Genomic DNA, 15,277 nt, shown 5'->3' on the forward strand with positions numbered 1-15,277 from the left:
TTCACCAATGCCATTCAATGTTTTACTTGAAGTCTTAGCCAGAGCAATTAGGGAAGAAAAATATATATAAGGCATCCAAATTGGAAAAGAAAAAGTAAAATGATTTCTACTTGCAATTGATACTATATATAGAAAATCCCAAAGAATCCACAGGAAAGTTAGTAGAGCTAATAAATGAATTCAGCTAAGCTTCAGGGTACACAATTAGCACACAGAAATCAGTTGTGTTTTACAAGTCAATCACAAAAGGACAATTATTGTATGAGACCACTACTATAAAAACTTATGAAAAGGTTTACACACAAAAAGAAACAATCTTTGATGGTTACAAGAGAGGGGAGAGTGGGGATGGAAAAACAGAAAATAGATAATAGATAAGAGGTAACTCTGGTGAAGGATAAGACAGTATACAATACTGAGGAAGCGAGCACAACTTGTACAAGGCAAGGTCATGGAAGCTCCATAGACACATCCAAAATCCCTGAGGGACCAAATTACTGGGCTGAGGGCTGTGGGGACTATGGTCTTGAGGAACATCTAGCTCAATTGGCATAACATAGTTTATAAAGAAAATGTTCTACATTCTACCTTGGTGAGTAGCGTCTGGGGTCTTAAAAGCTTGTGAGCGGACATCTAAGATAGTCCATTGGTCTCACCCCATCAGGAGCAAGGGAGAATGAAGAAAACTAAAGACACGAGGGAAAGATTAGTCCAAAGCACTAATGATCACAACTACCACAGCCTCCACCAGATTGAGTCCAATATAACTAGATGGTGCCTGGCTACCACCATTGACTGCTCTGACAGGGATCGCAATCGAGGGTCCCAGACAGAGCTGGAGAAAAATACAGAACAAAATTCTAACTCATAAAAAAAAAGACCAGACTTACTGGCCTGACAGAGATTGGAGAAACCCCAAGAGTATGGCCTCTGGACACCCTTTTAGCTCAGTAATGAAGTCACTCCTGAGGTTCACTGTTCATCCAAAGATTAGACAGGCCCATAGGACAAAACGAGACTAAAGGGGCACACCAGCCCAGGGGCAGGGACTAGAAGGTAGGAGGGGAAAGGAAAGCTGGTTATTGGGAACCCAAGGTCGAGAAGGGAGAGTGTTGGCATGTCATGGACTGGTAACCAATATCGCAAAATAATATGTGTACTAACTGTTTAATGAGATGCTAGTTTGTTCTGTAAACCTTCATCTAAAGCACAATTAAAAAAAAGAAATTAGTTGTGTTTCTGTACACCAGGAACAAACAAGCTGAAAAGGAAATTAAGACAAGCATTCCTTTTAAAATTTCACATAAAAGAATAAACTACCTAGAAATAAATTTAACCAAGGAAGTTAAAGACTTTTACCCTGAAAACTATAAAACACTGCTGCAAGAAACTAAAGGATATCTAAATAAATGGAAAGGCATCCCGTATTCATGGATTTGAAGACTTAATATTCCTAAGATGTCAATACTCTCCAAAGCAATTAAAATTCCAACAGTCTTTTTTTCAGAAATGGAAAAGACGATCTTCAAATTCATATGGAATTTCAAGGGGCCCCAAATAACCAAAACAATCTTAAAAAAAAATAACAAAGCAGGAGGATTCACACTGCCCGATTTCAAGATGTATTACAAAATTACAGTAATCAAAATGGTGTAGTACTGGTATAACGATAGGCCAATGGAATAGAATTGAGAATCCAGAAATAAACCCAAACACCTATGGCCAATTGATTTTCAGTAAGGGTGCTGAGTATATTCAGTGAAGGAAAAATAGTTTCTTCAACAAAAGTGCTAGGACAACTGGATTTCCACATGTAAAAGAATGAAGTTGGACCCATATCTCACATCACATTAAAAAATCAATTCAAAAAAATTAATTAAAAATGGATCAATGATCTAAATATAAGAGCTAATACCATAAAACTCTTAGAAGAAAGCATAGATTTCTTAGAAGAAAACATAGGGGTAGAGCTTCACGACCTTTTAGGTAATGGATTCTTAGATATGACACCAAAAGCATGAGCAACAAGAAAAAAAAAAACTGTACATCATCAAAATGAAAAACTTTTGTATACCAAGGGACATTATCAAGAGAGTGAAAAGACAACCTGGGAGAAATAAAGAACTCTTAAAAGTCAACAGCAAAAAGACTTGACAACCCAATTAGAAAATGGGCAAAGGAATTGAACAGACATTTCTCCAAAGAAGATAGACAAATGGCCAATAAACACATGAAAAGATGCTCAAAATCATTAGTCATTAGGGAAATATAAATCCAAACCACAATGAGATACTATTTCACACTCATTGATGGCTATTATTCAAATAATGGAAAATAACAAGTGTCAGTCAGGATGTAGAGAAATTAGAACATTAGTTAATTGCTGGTGGGAATGGAAAATGGCACAGTTGCTGTGGAAAGCAGTTTACCCAAAAACCAAACCCGTTTCCCTTGAGTCGATTACGACTCATAGTTTGGTGATTCCTAAAAATGTTAAACATTGAATTACCATATGACCCAACAATTCCACTCCTAGGTATATACCCAAAAGAATTGAAATCTGTGACTCAAACAGACCCATGTACACCAAAGTTCATTGTAGCGTTATGCACAATAACCAAAAAATGGAAACAACCCAAGTATCCATCAACAGATAAATGGATAAACAAAATGTAGTATATACATTCAATAGAGTACTATTCAGCCATAAAGAGAAATGAAGTTCTGCAACATAGATGAACCTTGAAAACATTATGCTCAGTGTCTTAGTTTGGATTTTCTAGAGGCACAAAACCAGTGAAATGTATAAATATACATCTTATTAATTCAAAATGAATCTATCTGTATCTATATAGATATTTTGTTGTTGTTGTTAGGTGCCGTCAAGTTGGTTCCAACTCATAGCGACCCCATGCACAACAGGATGAAACATTGCCTGGTCCTGCGCTATCCTCACAATTGTTGCTATGTTGGAGCCCATTGTTACAGCCACTGTGTCAATCCATCTTGTTGAGGGTCTTCTTGTTCGCTGACCCTCTACTTTGCCAAGCATGATGTCCTTCTCCATGTACTGGTCCCTCTTGATAATGCATCTAAAGTACATGAGACAAAGTCTTGCCATCCTAAAGAGCATTCTGGATGTACGTCTTCCAGGACAGATTTGTTCGTTCTTCTGGCAGTCCGTGGTATATTCAATATTCTTTGCCAACACTGTAATTCAAATGCATCAATTCTTCTTTGGTTTTCTTTATTCATTGTCCAGCTTTCCCATGCATATGAGGCAATGGAAAATACCATGGCTTGGGTCTATATGTGTTGACTAGATATAGATAAAGGGAGAGAGAGAGAAGTTTACTTCAAAGAAACAGTTCATGTAATTGTGGGAGTTGGCAAGTCCCAAATATGTACGTCAGGTGGCAGGCTGAAGACCTCTGCTGGTTCAGGGGATTGTGCGGGGCTGGCAAATCCAAAATCTGTGTATCAAGCGGCAGGTCAGAGACTTCTGCAGGCTTACATTCCAAGATTCATAGGTCAGGTGATGAAAAGAGTGCAGGGTTGAGAGACAGAGAGAGAAAACTCTGCCAGAGCATCCATTTGTATTCTGGAGGCAGATCACACCCCCCAAGGAAATTCCCCTTTCAACTAATTGGTTGATAACATCAAATCACATCATGAAAAGAGATTACATTACATTATGGGATAGCAACCAATCCAGTGTCTGGCCAAACCACTGAGAATCATAGCCTAGTCAGGTTGACACATGAAATTAACCATCACACTCAGTAAAATAAGTCAGACATAAAAAAACAACTATTGCATGATCCCACTTATATGAAATATCTAGAATAAGGAAACCAATCAAGACGAAAGAAGATTAGTGAATACCAGATGCTAGGGGTAGAGAGGAATGGAGCATTAGGGGAAAATACAAACAAAAAAACTTAGTGGTTTAAAACAATCATTTTATTATATCTCACAAATTCTGTACATGAGCAATTGGTGGTGGTCTTCTGCTCCTAGTGGCATCAACTGAGATCAACTCAGCAGTACTTAGCTGGTGGATGGGTTGATTGGGAGGGTCCAAGATGTCTTCACTCACACGCCTGGCACTTTGTAGGCTAGAATATAGGGCTTAGTGGAATAGTTGACCAGAACACTTACACTTGACCTCTCCAGCATGGTTGTCTCAAAGTAGATGGACTTTTTACACGGCAGCTGGCTTCTCCAGGGCTAGTGTCCCAAAAAACCAGAAGGAAGCTTTTTATGACATACCCTCAGAAGAAACATAGTGTCATTTTCTCCATATTCTATTGGTTGAAGCAGTCATAAGACCACTCAGGTTCAAGGAGAGGGAACAGAGACCGCACTTGTTGATGGAAAGGGTGTCATAGAATTTGCCACTATTTTTAAAAAATCAACTTTAGCGAAGTATAATCAACTAACAATAAAATGCACCTATTTTCAATGTATAGTTTAACGAGTTTTAACAAATGCATATACCATTGTAACCACCACCACATCAAGATATTAAACAGTTCCTTCATCTGGAAAAGTTCCCTTATACCCCATTGCAGTCAATTCCCTTACCCACTGGTCTGCTTCTCAGGCTTTTAAAGGATTTCATATAATGGAGTGATACAATATGAAGTCTTTACACCTGGCTTATTCATTTAGCTAAATTCTTTTGAGACTGATCCATGTTGTTGCCTGTATCAATAGTTCATTCCTTTTTTTTGCTAAGTAGTATTGTAGGGATATACCACTTATTGTTTATGACTTTACCTGCTGATGGGCATCTGGACTGTTTCCAGATATGGATTATTATGAATGAAGGTGCTATGAACATTTGTTTTCATTTATCTTGGATAAATATCTAGGAGTGGGGTTGCTAATCATACAGTAGGTATATATTTAACTTTATAAGAGGCTACCAAACTGTTTTCCAAAATCGCTGTACCATTTTACTTTTTCACCAACATTGTATAAAAATTTCTATTACTCTGAATCCTTTTCAACACATGGTATTGTCAGTTTTTTAATTTTAGCTACTCTAATGGGTGTGTAGTGGTATCTTATTGTGGCTTTAATTTGTATTTCCCTGATGACTAATTATATTGAGTGTCTTTTCATGTGCTATTGGCCATTGATATATCTTCTTTTGTGAAGTGTCTGTTCAAATATTTTGTCTATTTATAACTGGATTGCTTTATTTTCTTATTATTGAGTTTTAGGAGCTCTTTATAAATTCCAGATACTAGTCTTTTTGTCAAATATATGTATTGCAAATATTTTCTTCAGATTGTAGCTTGAGTTTTCATCTTCTTAATGGTTCTCTCAAAAGAGCAGATATTTTTAATTTTGAAGAAGTCCAAATCATTATTTTTTTCTTTCATGATTCATGCTCTTTGTGTCCTATATAGAAAATCTTTGCCTACGCAAGGTTGCAAAAAATTTCTCCTATGTTTTAATCTAGAAGCTTTATAGTTTCAGATTTTACGTTTAGATCTACAATTCATTTTGAGTTAATTTTTCATATGGTGTAAGATAAGTGTCAAGGTTCATTTTTTCCCAAATAGGTATCCAATATCTAGTATCTAGTAGTTATAATACCATTTCTTGAAAAGACTATCCTTTCCTCATTGAATTATCTTGGTACTTTTGTCTGAAACCAATTGACCCTATATCTATGTCTATTTGTGGATTTTTTTTATCCTGTTCTCTTGATTTATATGTTTATCTTTATGTGACCATATTTTAAAACTGCTCCAGGCATGTAGCAATTCACTGATGCTGAATTGCTCTTATGACTCCATACACTAAAACCCTCAGGCACAATGTACACTGTCTGGCCCAGGCTCCTGGGACATGGCACTCTGCCTCCAGCCTACCATCCTTGGCTCCTCTTCCCTGAGAGGGAACAAAGAGATCAGAAACGTAAAAATTTGTTAAGCAAAGGCGGTCAGAGGGCAAAAAAAGCGATGTGCTATCTTTTTGCCTGTGTTATGGTAATTCAAGTTAAACTTGGTTTGAAGAGATAAAGAGAGTGCACTGCAGAGTTATTCCTCCAGACTAAAGAAAAAAAATGCATTGTTTTTAAATAACATGGGAAACAAGCCCATATTGCAACATGACAATGGATGTTGGTTCAAAATGTAATTCCCTCTGTGAGTTTGTCACCATGCCTTGTGTAAATTTTTTTCCACTCAAGATAATATTTACTTCATGACTTTTTGCAAAGCACAAATTTCATTGTTTCAAATTTGGCAGGAACAAAGTTTTTGGAGAAGTTGTTAGTAGGGTTTTTCTTTTTCAAAAGCAATTTTGCTGCAGTAAAACCAGTGGTGTCATAATCCAGTCAGAAGATGGGCAAAGGACTTGAATAGATATTTCACCAAAAGAGGACATTCAAATGGCCACCAAACACATGAAAAGATGCTCAGCATCATTAGCCATTAGAGAGATGCAAATCAAAACCACAATGAGATGTCGTTTTACTCCCACTAAGATGGCTAAGATTAAAAAAAAAAAAAAAGCAGAAAATAACAAATGTTAGCGAGAATGCGGGGAAACTGGGACCCTTATCCATTGCTGGTGAAAATGCAAAATAGTACAGCCATTGTGGAAAACAATGTGGTGGTTCCTCAGAAAACTAAAAATAGAACTACCATATGACCCAGCAATTCCACTCTTAGGTATATACCCAAAAGACTTGAAAGCAGAGATTCAAAAAGAGACTTGTGCACCAACATTCATTGCAGCACTATTCACAGTAGCCAAAAGGTGAAAACAACCAAAATGTCCATCAATAGATGAATGGATAAACAAAATATGGTACATACATACAATGGAATACTACTCAGCCAGCCGGAAAAACGAAGTCTTGATACATGCTAGAGTATGGATGGAGCTTGAAAACATTATGCTGAGCAAAGTAAGACAATCACAAAAGGACAAATATTGTATGACCTCACTTATATAAGAAGACAAGAAAAGGCAAATATATAGAGACCAAAGTTTATTAGTGGTTACCAGGGGTGGGAGGGAGGGGAAAAGGGGAATTAATGGTGATTAAAATATCACATTTATTAAGGGTATTACACATCCAATTATTTTAATTCATGTCAATAAGTTGTACAGCTGTAAGTTTAATTAGCAAAGGTTGTGTGATAGATATAGGCATACTTTGTTTTATTGAGCTTTGCTCTTTATTGCACTTTATGGATATTGTGTATTTTACAAATTGAAGATTTGCAGCAACCTTGTGTCGAGCAAGTCTATTGGCATTATTTTTCCAACAGCATGCTCACTTCGTGTCTCTGTGTCATATTTTGGTAATTCTTACAATATTTCAAACTTATTATTATTATTATACCTGTTATGGTGATCTGTGATCAGTGATCTTTTATGCTACTATTGTAATTATTTTGGACGCCACAAACTTGCACCCATATAAAATGGCGAACTTAATTGATAAATGTGTGTGTTCTGACTTCTCTGCCAACCAGCCATTCCCTGCTTCTCTCCCTCTCCTTGGGCCTCCCTATTCCCTAAGACATGACAATATTGAAATTAGGACTAATTAATAACCCTCAATGGCCTCTAAGTATTCAAGTGAAAGGAAGAGTCGCACATCTTTCACTTTAAATCAAAAGCTAGAAATGATTAAGCTTAGTGAGGAGAGCATGTTGAAACCTGAGATAGGCCGAAAGCTAAGCCTTTTGTGTCAAACAGCCAAGTTGTGAATGCAAAGGAAAAATTCTTGAAGGAAATTAAAAGTGCTACTCCAGTGAACACACAAATGATAAGAGCAAAACAGCCTTATTGCTGATATGGAGAAAGTTTTAGTGGTCTGGATAGAAAATCAAACCAACCACAACATTCTCTTAAGACAAAGCCTAATCCAGAGTGAGGCCCTAATATTCTTCAATTCTGAGAAGGCTGAGAGAGGTGAGGATGCTGCAGAAGAAAAGTTTGAAGCTAGCAGAGTTTGGTTCATGAGGTTTAAGAACAGAAGCCGTCTCCATAACATAAAAATGCAATGTGAAGCTACAAGTGCTGATGTAGAAGCTGCAGCAAGTTATCCGGAAGATCTGGCTAAGATAATTGATGAAGATGGCTACACTAAACAACAGATTTTCAATGTAGACAGAACAGCCTCACATTAGAAAATGCCATCTAGGACTTTCATAGCTACAGAGATGTCAATGCCTGGATTCAAAGCTTCAAAGGACAGGCTGACTCTCTTGTTAAGGGCGAATGCAGCTGGTGACTTTAAGTTGAAGCCAACACTCATTTACCATTCCAAAAACCCTAGGGCCCTTAAGAATTATGCTAAATCTACTCTGCCTGTGCTCTATAAATGGAATAACAAAGCCCGCATGACAGCACATCTGTTTACAACATGGTTTACTGAATATTTTAAGCCCACTGTTGAGACCTACTGCTCATAAAAAAAGACTACTTTCAAAATTTTACTGCTCATTGACAATGTACCTGGTCACCCAAGAGCTATGATGGAGATGTACAAGGAGATTAATGTTTTCATGTCTGCTAACACAACATCCGTTCTGCAGCCTATGGATCAAGGATTAATTTTGACTTTCAAGTCTTATTATTTAAGAAATACATTTTGTAAGGCTGCTGTAGATAGTGATTCCTCTGACGGATCTGGGCAAAGTAAATTGAAAACCTGGTGGAAATGATTCACCATTCTAGACACCATTAAGAACATTCGTGATTCATGGGAGGAGGTCAAAATACCCACATTAACAGGAGTTTGGAAGAAGTTGATTCCAACCCTCATGGATAACTTTGAGGAGTTTGTGACTTCAGTGGAGGAAGTAACTGCAGATGTGGTGAAAATAGCCAGAGAACTGGAATTAGAAGTGGAGCCTGAAGATGTGACTGAATTGCTGCAATCTCATGACAAAACTTTAACAGATGAGGAGTTGCTTCTTATGGGTGAGCAAAGAAAATTGGTTTCTTGAGATGGATCTACTCCTGGTGAAGGTGTTGTGAATATTGTTGAAATGACAACAAAGGATTTAGAATATTACATAAACTTAGTTGATAAAGCAGCAGCAGGGTTTGGAGGACTGACTCCAATTTTAAAAGAAGTTCTACTGTGGGTAAAATGCTATCAACCAGCATCATATGCTACAGAGAACTCTTTCATGAAAGGAAGAGCAAACTGATGCAGCAAACTTCATTACTGTCTTATTTTAAGAAATTGCCACAGCTACCCCAACCTTCAGCAACCACCACCCTCATCAGTCAGCAGCCATCAATGTGGAGGCAAGACACGCCACCATCAAAAAGATTACGACTCACTGAAGGCTCAGATGATGGTTAGCATTTTTTAAACAATAAAGTTTTTTTTTAATTGAGGTATGTACATTTTTTTTAACAATAATGTGATTGCACACTCAATAGACTACAGAATAGTGTAAACATAACTTTTGTATGCACTGGGAAACCAAAAATTTTGTGTGCTCACTTTATTACAATATTCCCTTACTGAACCCACAGTATCTCTGAGGTATGCCCATATATTTACAATGACAAAAAACAAGAACAGAAAACAGAGAGAGTAGCTGCTGAGGCTGCTTATGTACAACCAAACACCTCATGGGATTTGGCTTGGAGGTTTAGTGTCATGCTTTCATGGGCCATCCTAGTTAATTGGCCTAATAATGTGTTTAGTGCTTCTGTTCTACCTCCTAGTTCATTTTGTAGTGCCTGGGGTCTTAAAAGCTTACAAGCAGCCATCCAAACACAACAATTGGTTTCTATTCACCTAGACAAATGGAGGAAGAAGGAGAGTCAGGAATACGAGGAGGATATGAAATGTGTGGCTAATTGCCTCCAGGAAGAGCTGCTTCCTTTGCCATGAGACCAGAAGGATTGGATGGTGCCCAGCTACCATTACTGAATATTTTGATCAAAGATTCCATAGAAGAATCCTGGTCAAAAGAGGAAAAATGCAGAACAGATTTTCAAATTCTCATGGACTGTAAACTTTCTGGTGCCATGGAGGGTGAATGAACCCCCAAAACTATTGCCCTGAGATAATCTTTAAAACTTAAATAAAAAATATTCCCTGAAGTCATCTTAAAACTGAGCAACAGTTTAGCTTACCTAGTAAAAAAGATCTGCTTTGAGCATTATGCTCTTTTAAGAACTGTCCGTATGGAATCAAATTGACAATAGCAACTCAAAGATTAGATAAGAAGCTTAGGGGGCAGCAAGTTTATGTTAATGAGGGAGGAACAACTCAGAAAAGGAAGCTGAGAATGGTTGCACGCCTTGAAGAATGTAATGAATGTTACTAAATTGTACATGTAGAAACTGTTGAATTGGTGTATGTTTTGCTGTGTATATTCTCAACAACAAAATAAATTTAGAAAAAAAAAAACAAACCAGTTACATCATTAGGGAGGTGTGGTGTGTGCGGACTTAACCAGGTGACACTGTTAGAGGGGGTGGCACCAAAATTACTGTCTATAAAATTTTTGTGTAATGTTTCAGCAGAGATTTATTATTTTTTATAAAAACATCCCTGTAGTTAGTTATAACTACAAAAACATTTTTTGTAAGCCCAGCTTACATGTATCAATATACCTACAAGGCTAAAACTCTATGCTCATTTACTTTTTGAACCTTCTAATGCCCTCTGGTCAGAGCTGTCATTATTACCCAATTACAATGACTCCTCAAATCACATTGTTTCATCTGCATGCTACAAGCTTGTGCTGTTGTTCTTGTTGCTGCCAGTGGTTTTTTTTTTTTTTTTTTTAATTGTGTTTAACGTGAACGTTTACAGCTCAAGTTAGTTTCTCATTCAAAAATTTATACACATATTGTTTTGTGACTTTGGTTGCAATTCCCACAACATGACAGCACTCTCCCCGTTTCCATCCCATTTGTTCAGTTTCCTGTACCTTCCTGCCTTCTTGTCTTGCTTTTGGGCAGGAGTTGCCCATTTTGGTCTTGTATTGAACTAAGAAGCAAGATCCTCGTGTCTTATTGTTTGTTTTATAGGCCTATCTAATCTTTGTCTGAAAAGTGGGCCTCAGGAGTGGTTTCAGTTCTGAGTTAGCAGAGTGTCCAGGAGCCATAGTCTCAGGGGTTCATCCATTATCTGTCAGAGCAGTAAGTCTGGTCTTTTTTCATGAATTTGAATTTTGTTCTACATTTTTCTCCTGTTCAGTCGGACCTCTCTGTTGTGATCCCTGTTAGAGAGGTCGGTGGTGGTATCCAGGTACCATCTAGTTCTTCTGGGCTCAGGCTGGTGGAGGCTCTGGTCCATGTGGTCCTTTAGTCCTTTGGGTTAATATTCTCCTTGTGTCTTTGGTTGCCTTCATCCTCCTTTGCTCTGGACGGAATGGGACCAATGTATCTTAGATGGCTGCTCACACGCTTTTAAGATCCCAGACATTACTCACCAAAGTAGGATATAGAACTTTTTCTTTATGAACTGTGTAATGCTAATTGACCTAGATGTCCCCAGAGACTATGGTCCCAGCTGTCAGCCCCAGCAACTTGGTCCCTCGAGCCGTTTGGATGTGTCTAGGTAACTTCTATGCCTTTGTGTTGGTCAAGTTGTGCTGACTCCCTCTATATTATGTGTTGTCTTTCCTTTCACCAAAGTTGACACTTGTCTACTATCTAGTTAGTGATTTCCCCTTCCTCTGCCTCCCCACACTCGTAACCATCAAAGATTGTTTTTTTCTGTGTGTAAACCTTTTCTTGAGTTCTTATAATAGTGGTCTCATACAATATTTGTCCTTTTGCAATTTACTTATTTCATTCATCATAATGTCCTCCAGATTCATCTATGTTGTGAGATGTTTCACGGATTCATCATTGTTCTTTATTCCATTGTGTGTATGTACCATAATTTGTTTATCCATTCATCTGTTGATGGGCACTTAGGTCATCTTCATCTTTTTGCTGTTGTGAATAGCACTGCAATGAACATGGGCGTGCATATGTCTATTCATGTGATGGCTCTTATTTCTCTAGGATATATTTGTAGGAGTGGGATTGTTGGATCATATGGTATTTCTATTTCTAGCTTTTTAAGGAAAAGCCATATCATTTTCCAAAGTGGATATACCATTTTACATTCCCATCAGCAGTGCATAAGAGTTCCAATATCCCCGCAACCTCTCCAACATTTGCTATTTTCTGTTTTTGTTTTTTTTTTAAATTTAGTGCCAGTATTGTTGGGGTTAGATGGTATCTGTCATGGATTGAATTATGTCCCCCCAAAAATGTGTTTATCAGTTTGGCTGGGCCATGATTCCTGGTACTGTGTGATTTTCCTGTATGTTGTAAATCTGCCTCTATGATGTTAATGAGGGAGGATAGGTGGCAGTTGTGTTAGTAAGGCAGGACGAGATGTATAAGACTGGATGGTGTCCTGAGGCAATCTCTTGAGATATAAAAGAAGTGAGCAGTGAGACAGGGGGACCTCATACCACCAAGAAAGCAGTGCCAGAAGCAGAGCGTGTCCTTTGGACTGGGGTCCCTGTGCCAAGAAGCTCCCAGTCCGGGGGAACACTGATGAGAAGGCCGACAGAGAGAAAAAGACTTCCCCTGGAGCTGACACCCTGAATTTGGACTTTTAGCCTACTTTGATTGTGAGGAAATAAACTTCTCTTCATTAAAACCATCCACTTGTGGTATTTCTGTTATGGCAGCACTAGATGACTAAGACAGTATCTCATTGTAGTTTTTTTTTTTTAATTTTTTTATTGTTGTAGTTTAAATGAAGTTTACAAGTTATCATTGTAGTTTTGATTTGCATTTCTCTAATGACTAATGATGGGGGCATTTCCTCATGTGTCTGTCATTCATCAGAATGTCTTCTATGATGAAGTATCTGTTCATATCCTTTGCCCATTTTTTAACTGAATTATTTGTCTTTTGGTTGTTGAAGTGTTGAAGCATTTTGTAGATTTTAGAAATTAGACCCTTGACGGACATGTCATAGCCAAAAATTTTTTCCCAGTCTGTAGGTTCTCTTTTTACTCTTGTGGTAAAGTCTTTTGATGAGTGTCAGTGTTTAATTTTTAGAAGATACCATTTATCTAGCTTATCGTCTCATGTTTGTGTATTGTTAATTATGGTTTGTATCCTGTTTATGCCATATATTGGGGCCTCAAGTGTTGACTCTATTTTTTCTTCAATGATTTTTATCATTTTAGGTTTTATATTTAGGTCTTCGATCCATTTTGAGTTAGTTTTTGTGCAGGCTGTGAGGTATGGGTCTTGTTTCATTTTTAACAGATGGATATCCAGGTATGCCAGTATCATTCGTTAAAGAGACTGTTTTCTTCCCCATTTAACAGACTTTGCCCCTTGGTCAAATATTAGCTGCTCATAGATGGATGTGTGATGCAGAGACTCTTACCTACAGTCCCAGGTGGGCAGGGCTGCGTGGCAGTGTTTGGAGCAGGCACAGGTCTCTGGTTGTAGTGGGGGGCGATTGAGGGGCGAGTCAGGGGTTTGTTGGCTGCCCCCAGGCACCTGGATGGAGGGCGTGCCCCTATCCACTAGAGTGCATAGTTGTGGGGTGGGGGTAGTGCAGCTGGTCCTCGGGCACCCAGAGCCGTTGGCTGCTGGTGTTGTTATAGTCACTGATTTTGTCAAAATTTCTGGTGTTTTAGGTACAATACTGTGGTAATTTTTATTTGTGAATCTGTATCAATGACTTTTTTTGAGAATGAAGTAGTAATTAAAGGAAAACCAAAACCAAAAACCAAACCTGTTGCCATCAAGTCGATTCCGACTCATAGTGACCCTATAGGACACAGGCAAACTGCCCCATAGGCTTTCCAAAGAGTGGCTGGTGGATCCAAACTGTCAATATTTTGGTTAGCAGCTGAGCTCTTTAACCACTGTGCCAGCAGGGCTTCAATTAAGGGAAAACAATGAGTGATATAAGGAAATTATGATTTACAAGTAACATTAGTACAGAGAACATTTCTAAGGATTCTATATGGTCTGGTACAGGAGGAGGTCCATGGAGGGGGGGTGGTGACACCATGAGTTACTGCACTGGCTGACACCAACACTAGTGATACCACTGAGCAAAATTTCTGATTTACTAGCAGTTTGAATAGGTTTGCAAAGTCAATAGGTTCATCTCCAGCTTAGGTCTCAAGAAACTACTGTGAGATTTAATATTAATACATTTAGTTGATTGCCTTTGGGTCTATTTGTAGAGATACTAATCTTCAATGAAAATAGGTGAAAAACAATGCAAAAACAAATATGTTCATAATTTTTAATATCATCATATTGTCAAAAACAACCCTGCAATTTAAAAATAAAGTGTAAGATGTTTAGCAATTGTTCATACCAAACAGTTTCGTTGTGATTTTGACAAAAAGAGACAACATATTTGGCTTTCTCTACCATAGATACTCTCCTAGTTCTATTTTTGCATCATTCAACATGGCAAGGCTAACAGAAAACAAGGTCAAATGAGGAAATGTAGCAAATGGTTTTTATCTGGCTTCACTGTTTGACCACCAACTGGCAAACATCAAAAGAAAAACTGGGAGATAAATGATAGGGTAAAAGCACATTTTTGACCGTGGGCCCAGGCTCTTGTAAAAGAAGCAGGCCTAAGATTTATAGGAAATTACTTGGGAATGAATTCAAAGTTCTGAGGAATCACAAAATTGTTTTTCCATTTAACTAAAAAATTTCCATGCTTTTTACTTACAATTTTTGGTAGTGGTTTCCTTCTCTTGCATCAGCACTCTGATAATTTTACCCCAGGATCCCATCTGTTGCTATTCTAGAGAAGGCAGTGATAAAAAAAAAATAAAAAATTCTTTTTCAGATGTGTAAATCTCACAGCAAACTATTGGCATTTAATAAATATATAATACTGATAGAATAAAGAGAAGTTTAAATGAGGTTGAACACATAAATTCCCTCTAACTGGTTAATTTTTTGGATGGATTTTTACTGATGGGAAAAGCTGCCTTAAGTAAAAGCTAAGTAATATTTTTACTGTTTCAGTTCCCATCCTTTAGGAAGTTCTTAATTTGAAGTAATAAATGAGACTATTACTTTAAATAACACACATGAATATCTATTTTTTATTTTTTCCCATATAAAAATTTATACATAGTTATGTAACTCTAATTGCTCTCCCCATACTGTGACAGCACACTCCTTTCCACCCCTGATTCCCCATGTCCATTCAACCAGCTCCTAACCCTCTCTGCCTTCCCATCTCACCTCCGGACAGAAGCTG

Source organism: Trichechus manatus, unplaced genomic scaffold, assembly GCF_000243295.1.
Source record: "Trichechus manatus latirostris isolate Lorelei unplaced genomic scaffold, TriManLat1.0 scaffold00140, whole genome shotgun sequence".
Classification (NCBI taxonomy): Eukaryota; Metazoa; Chordata; class Mammalia; order Sirenia; family Trichechidae; genus Trichechus; species Trichechus manatus.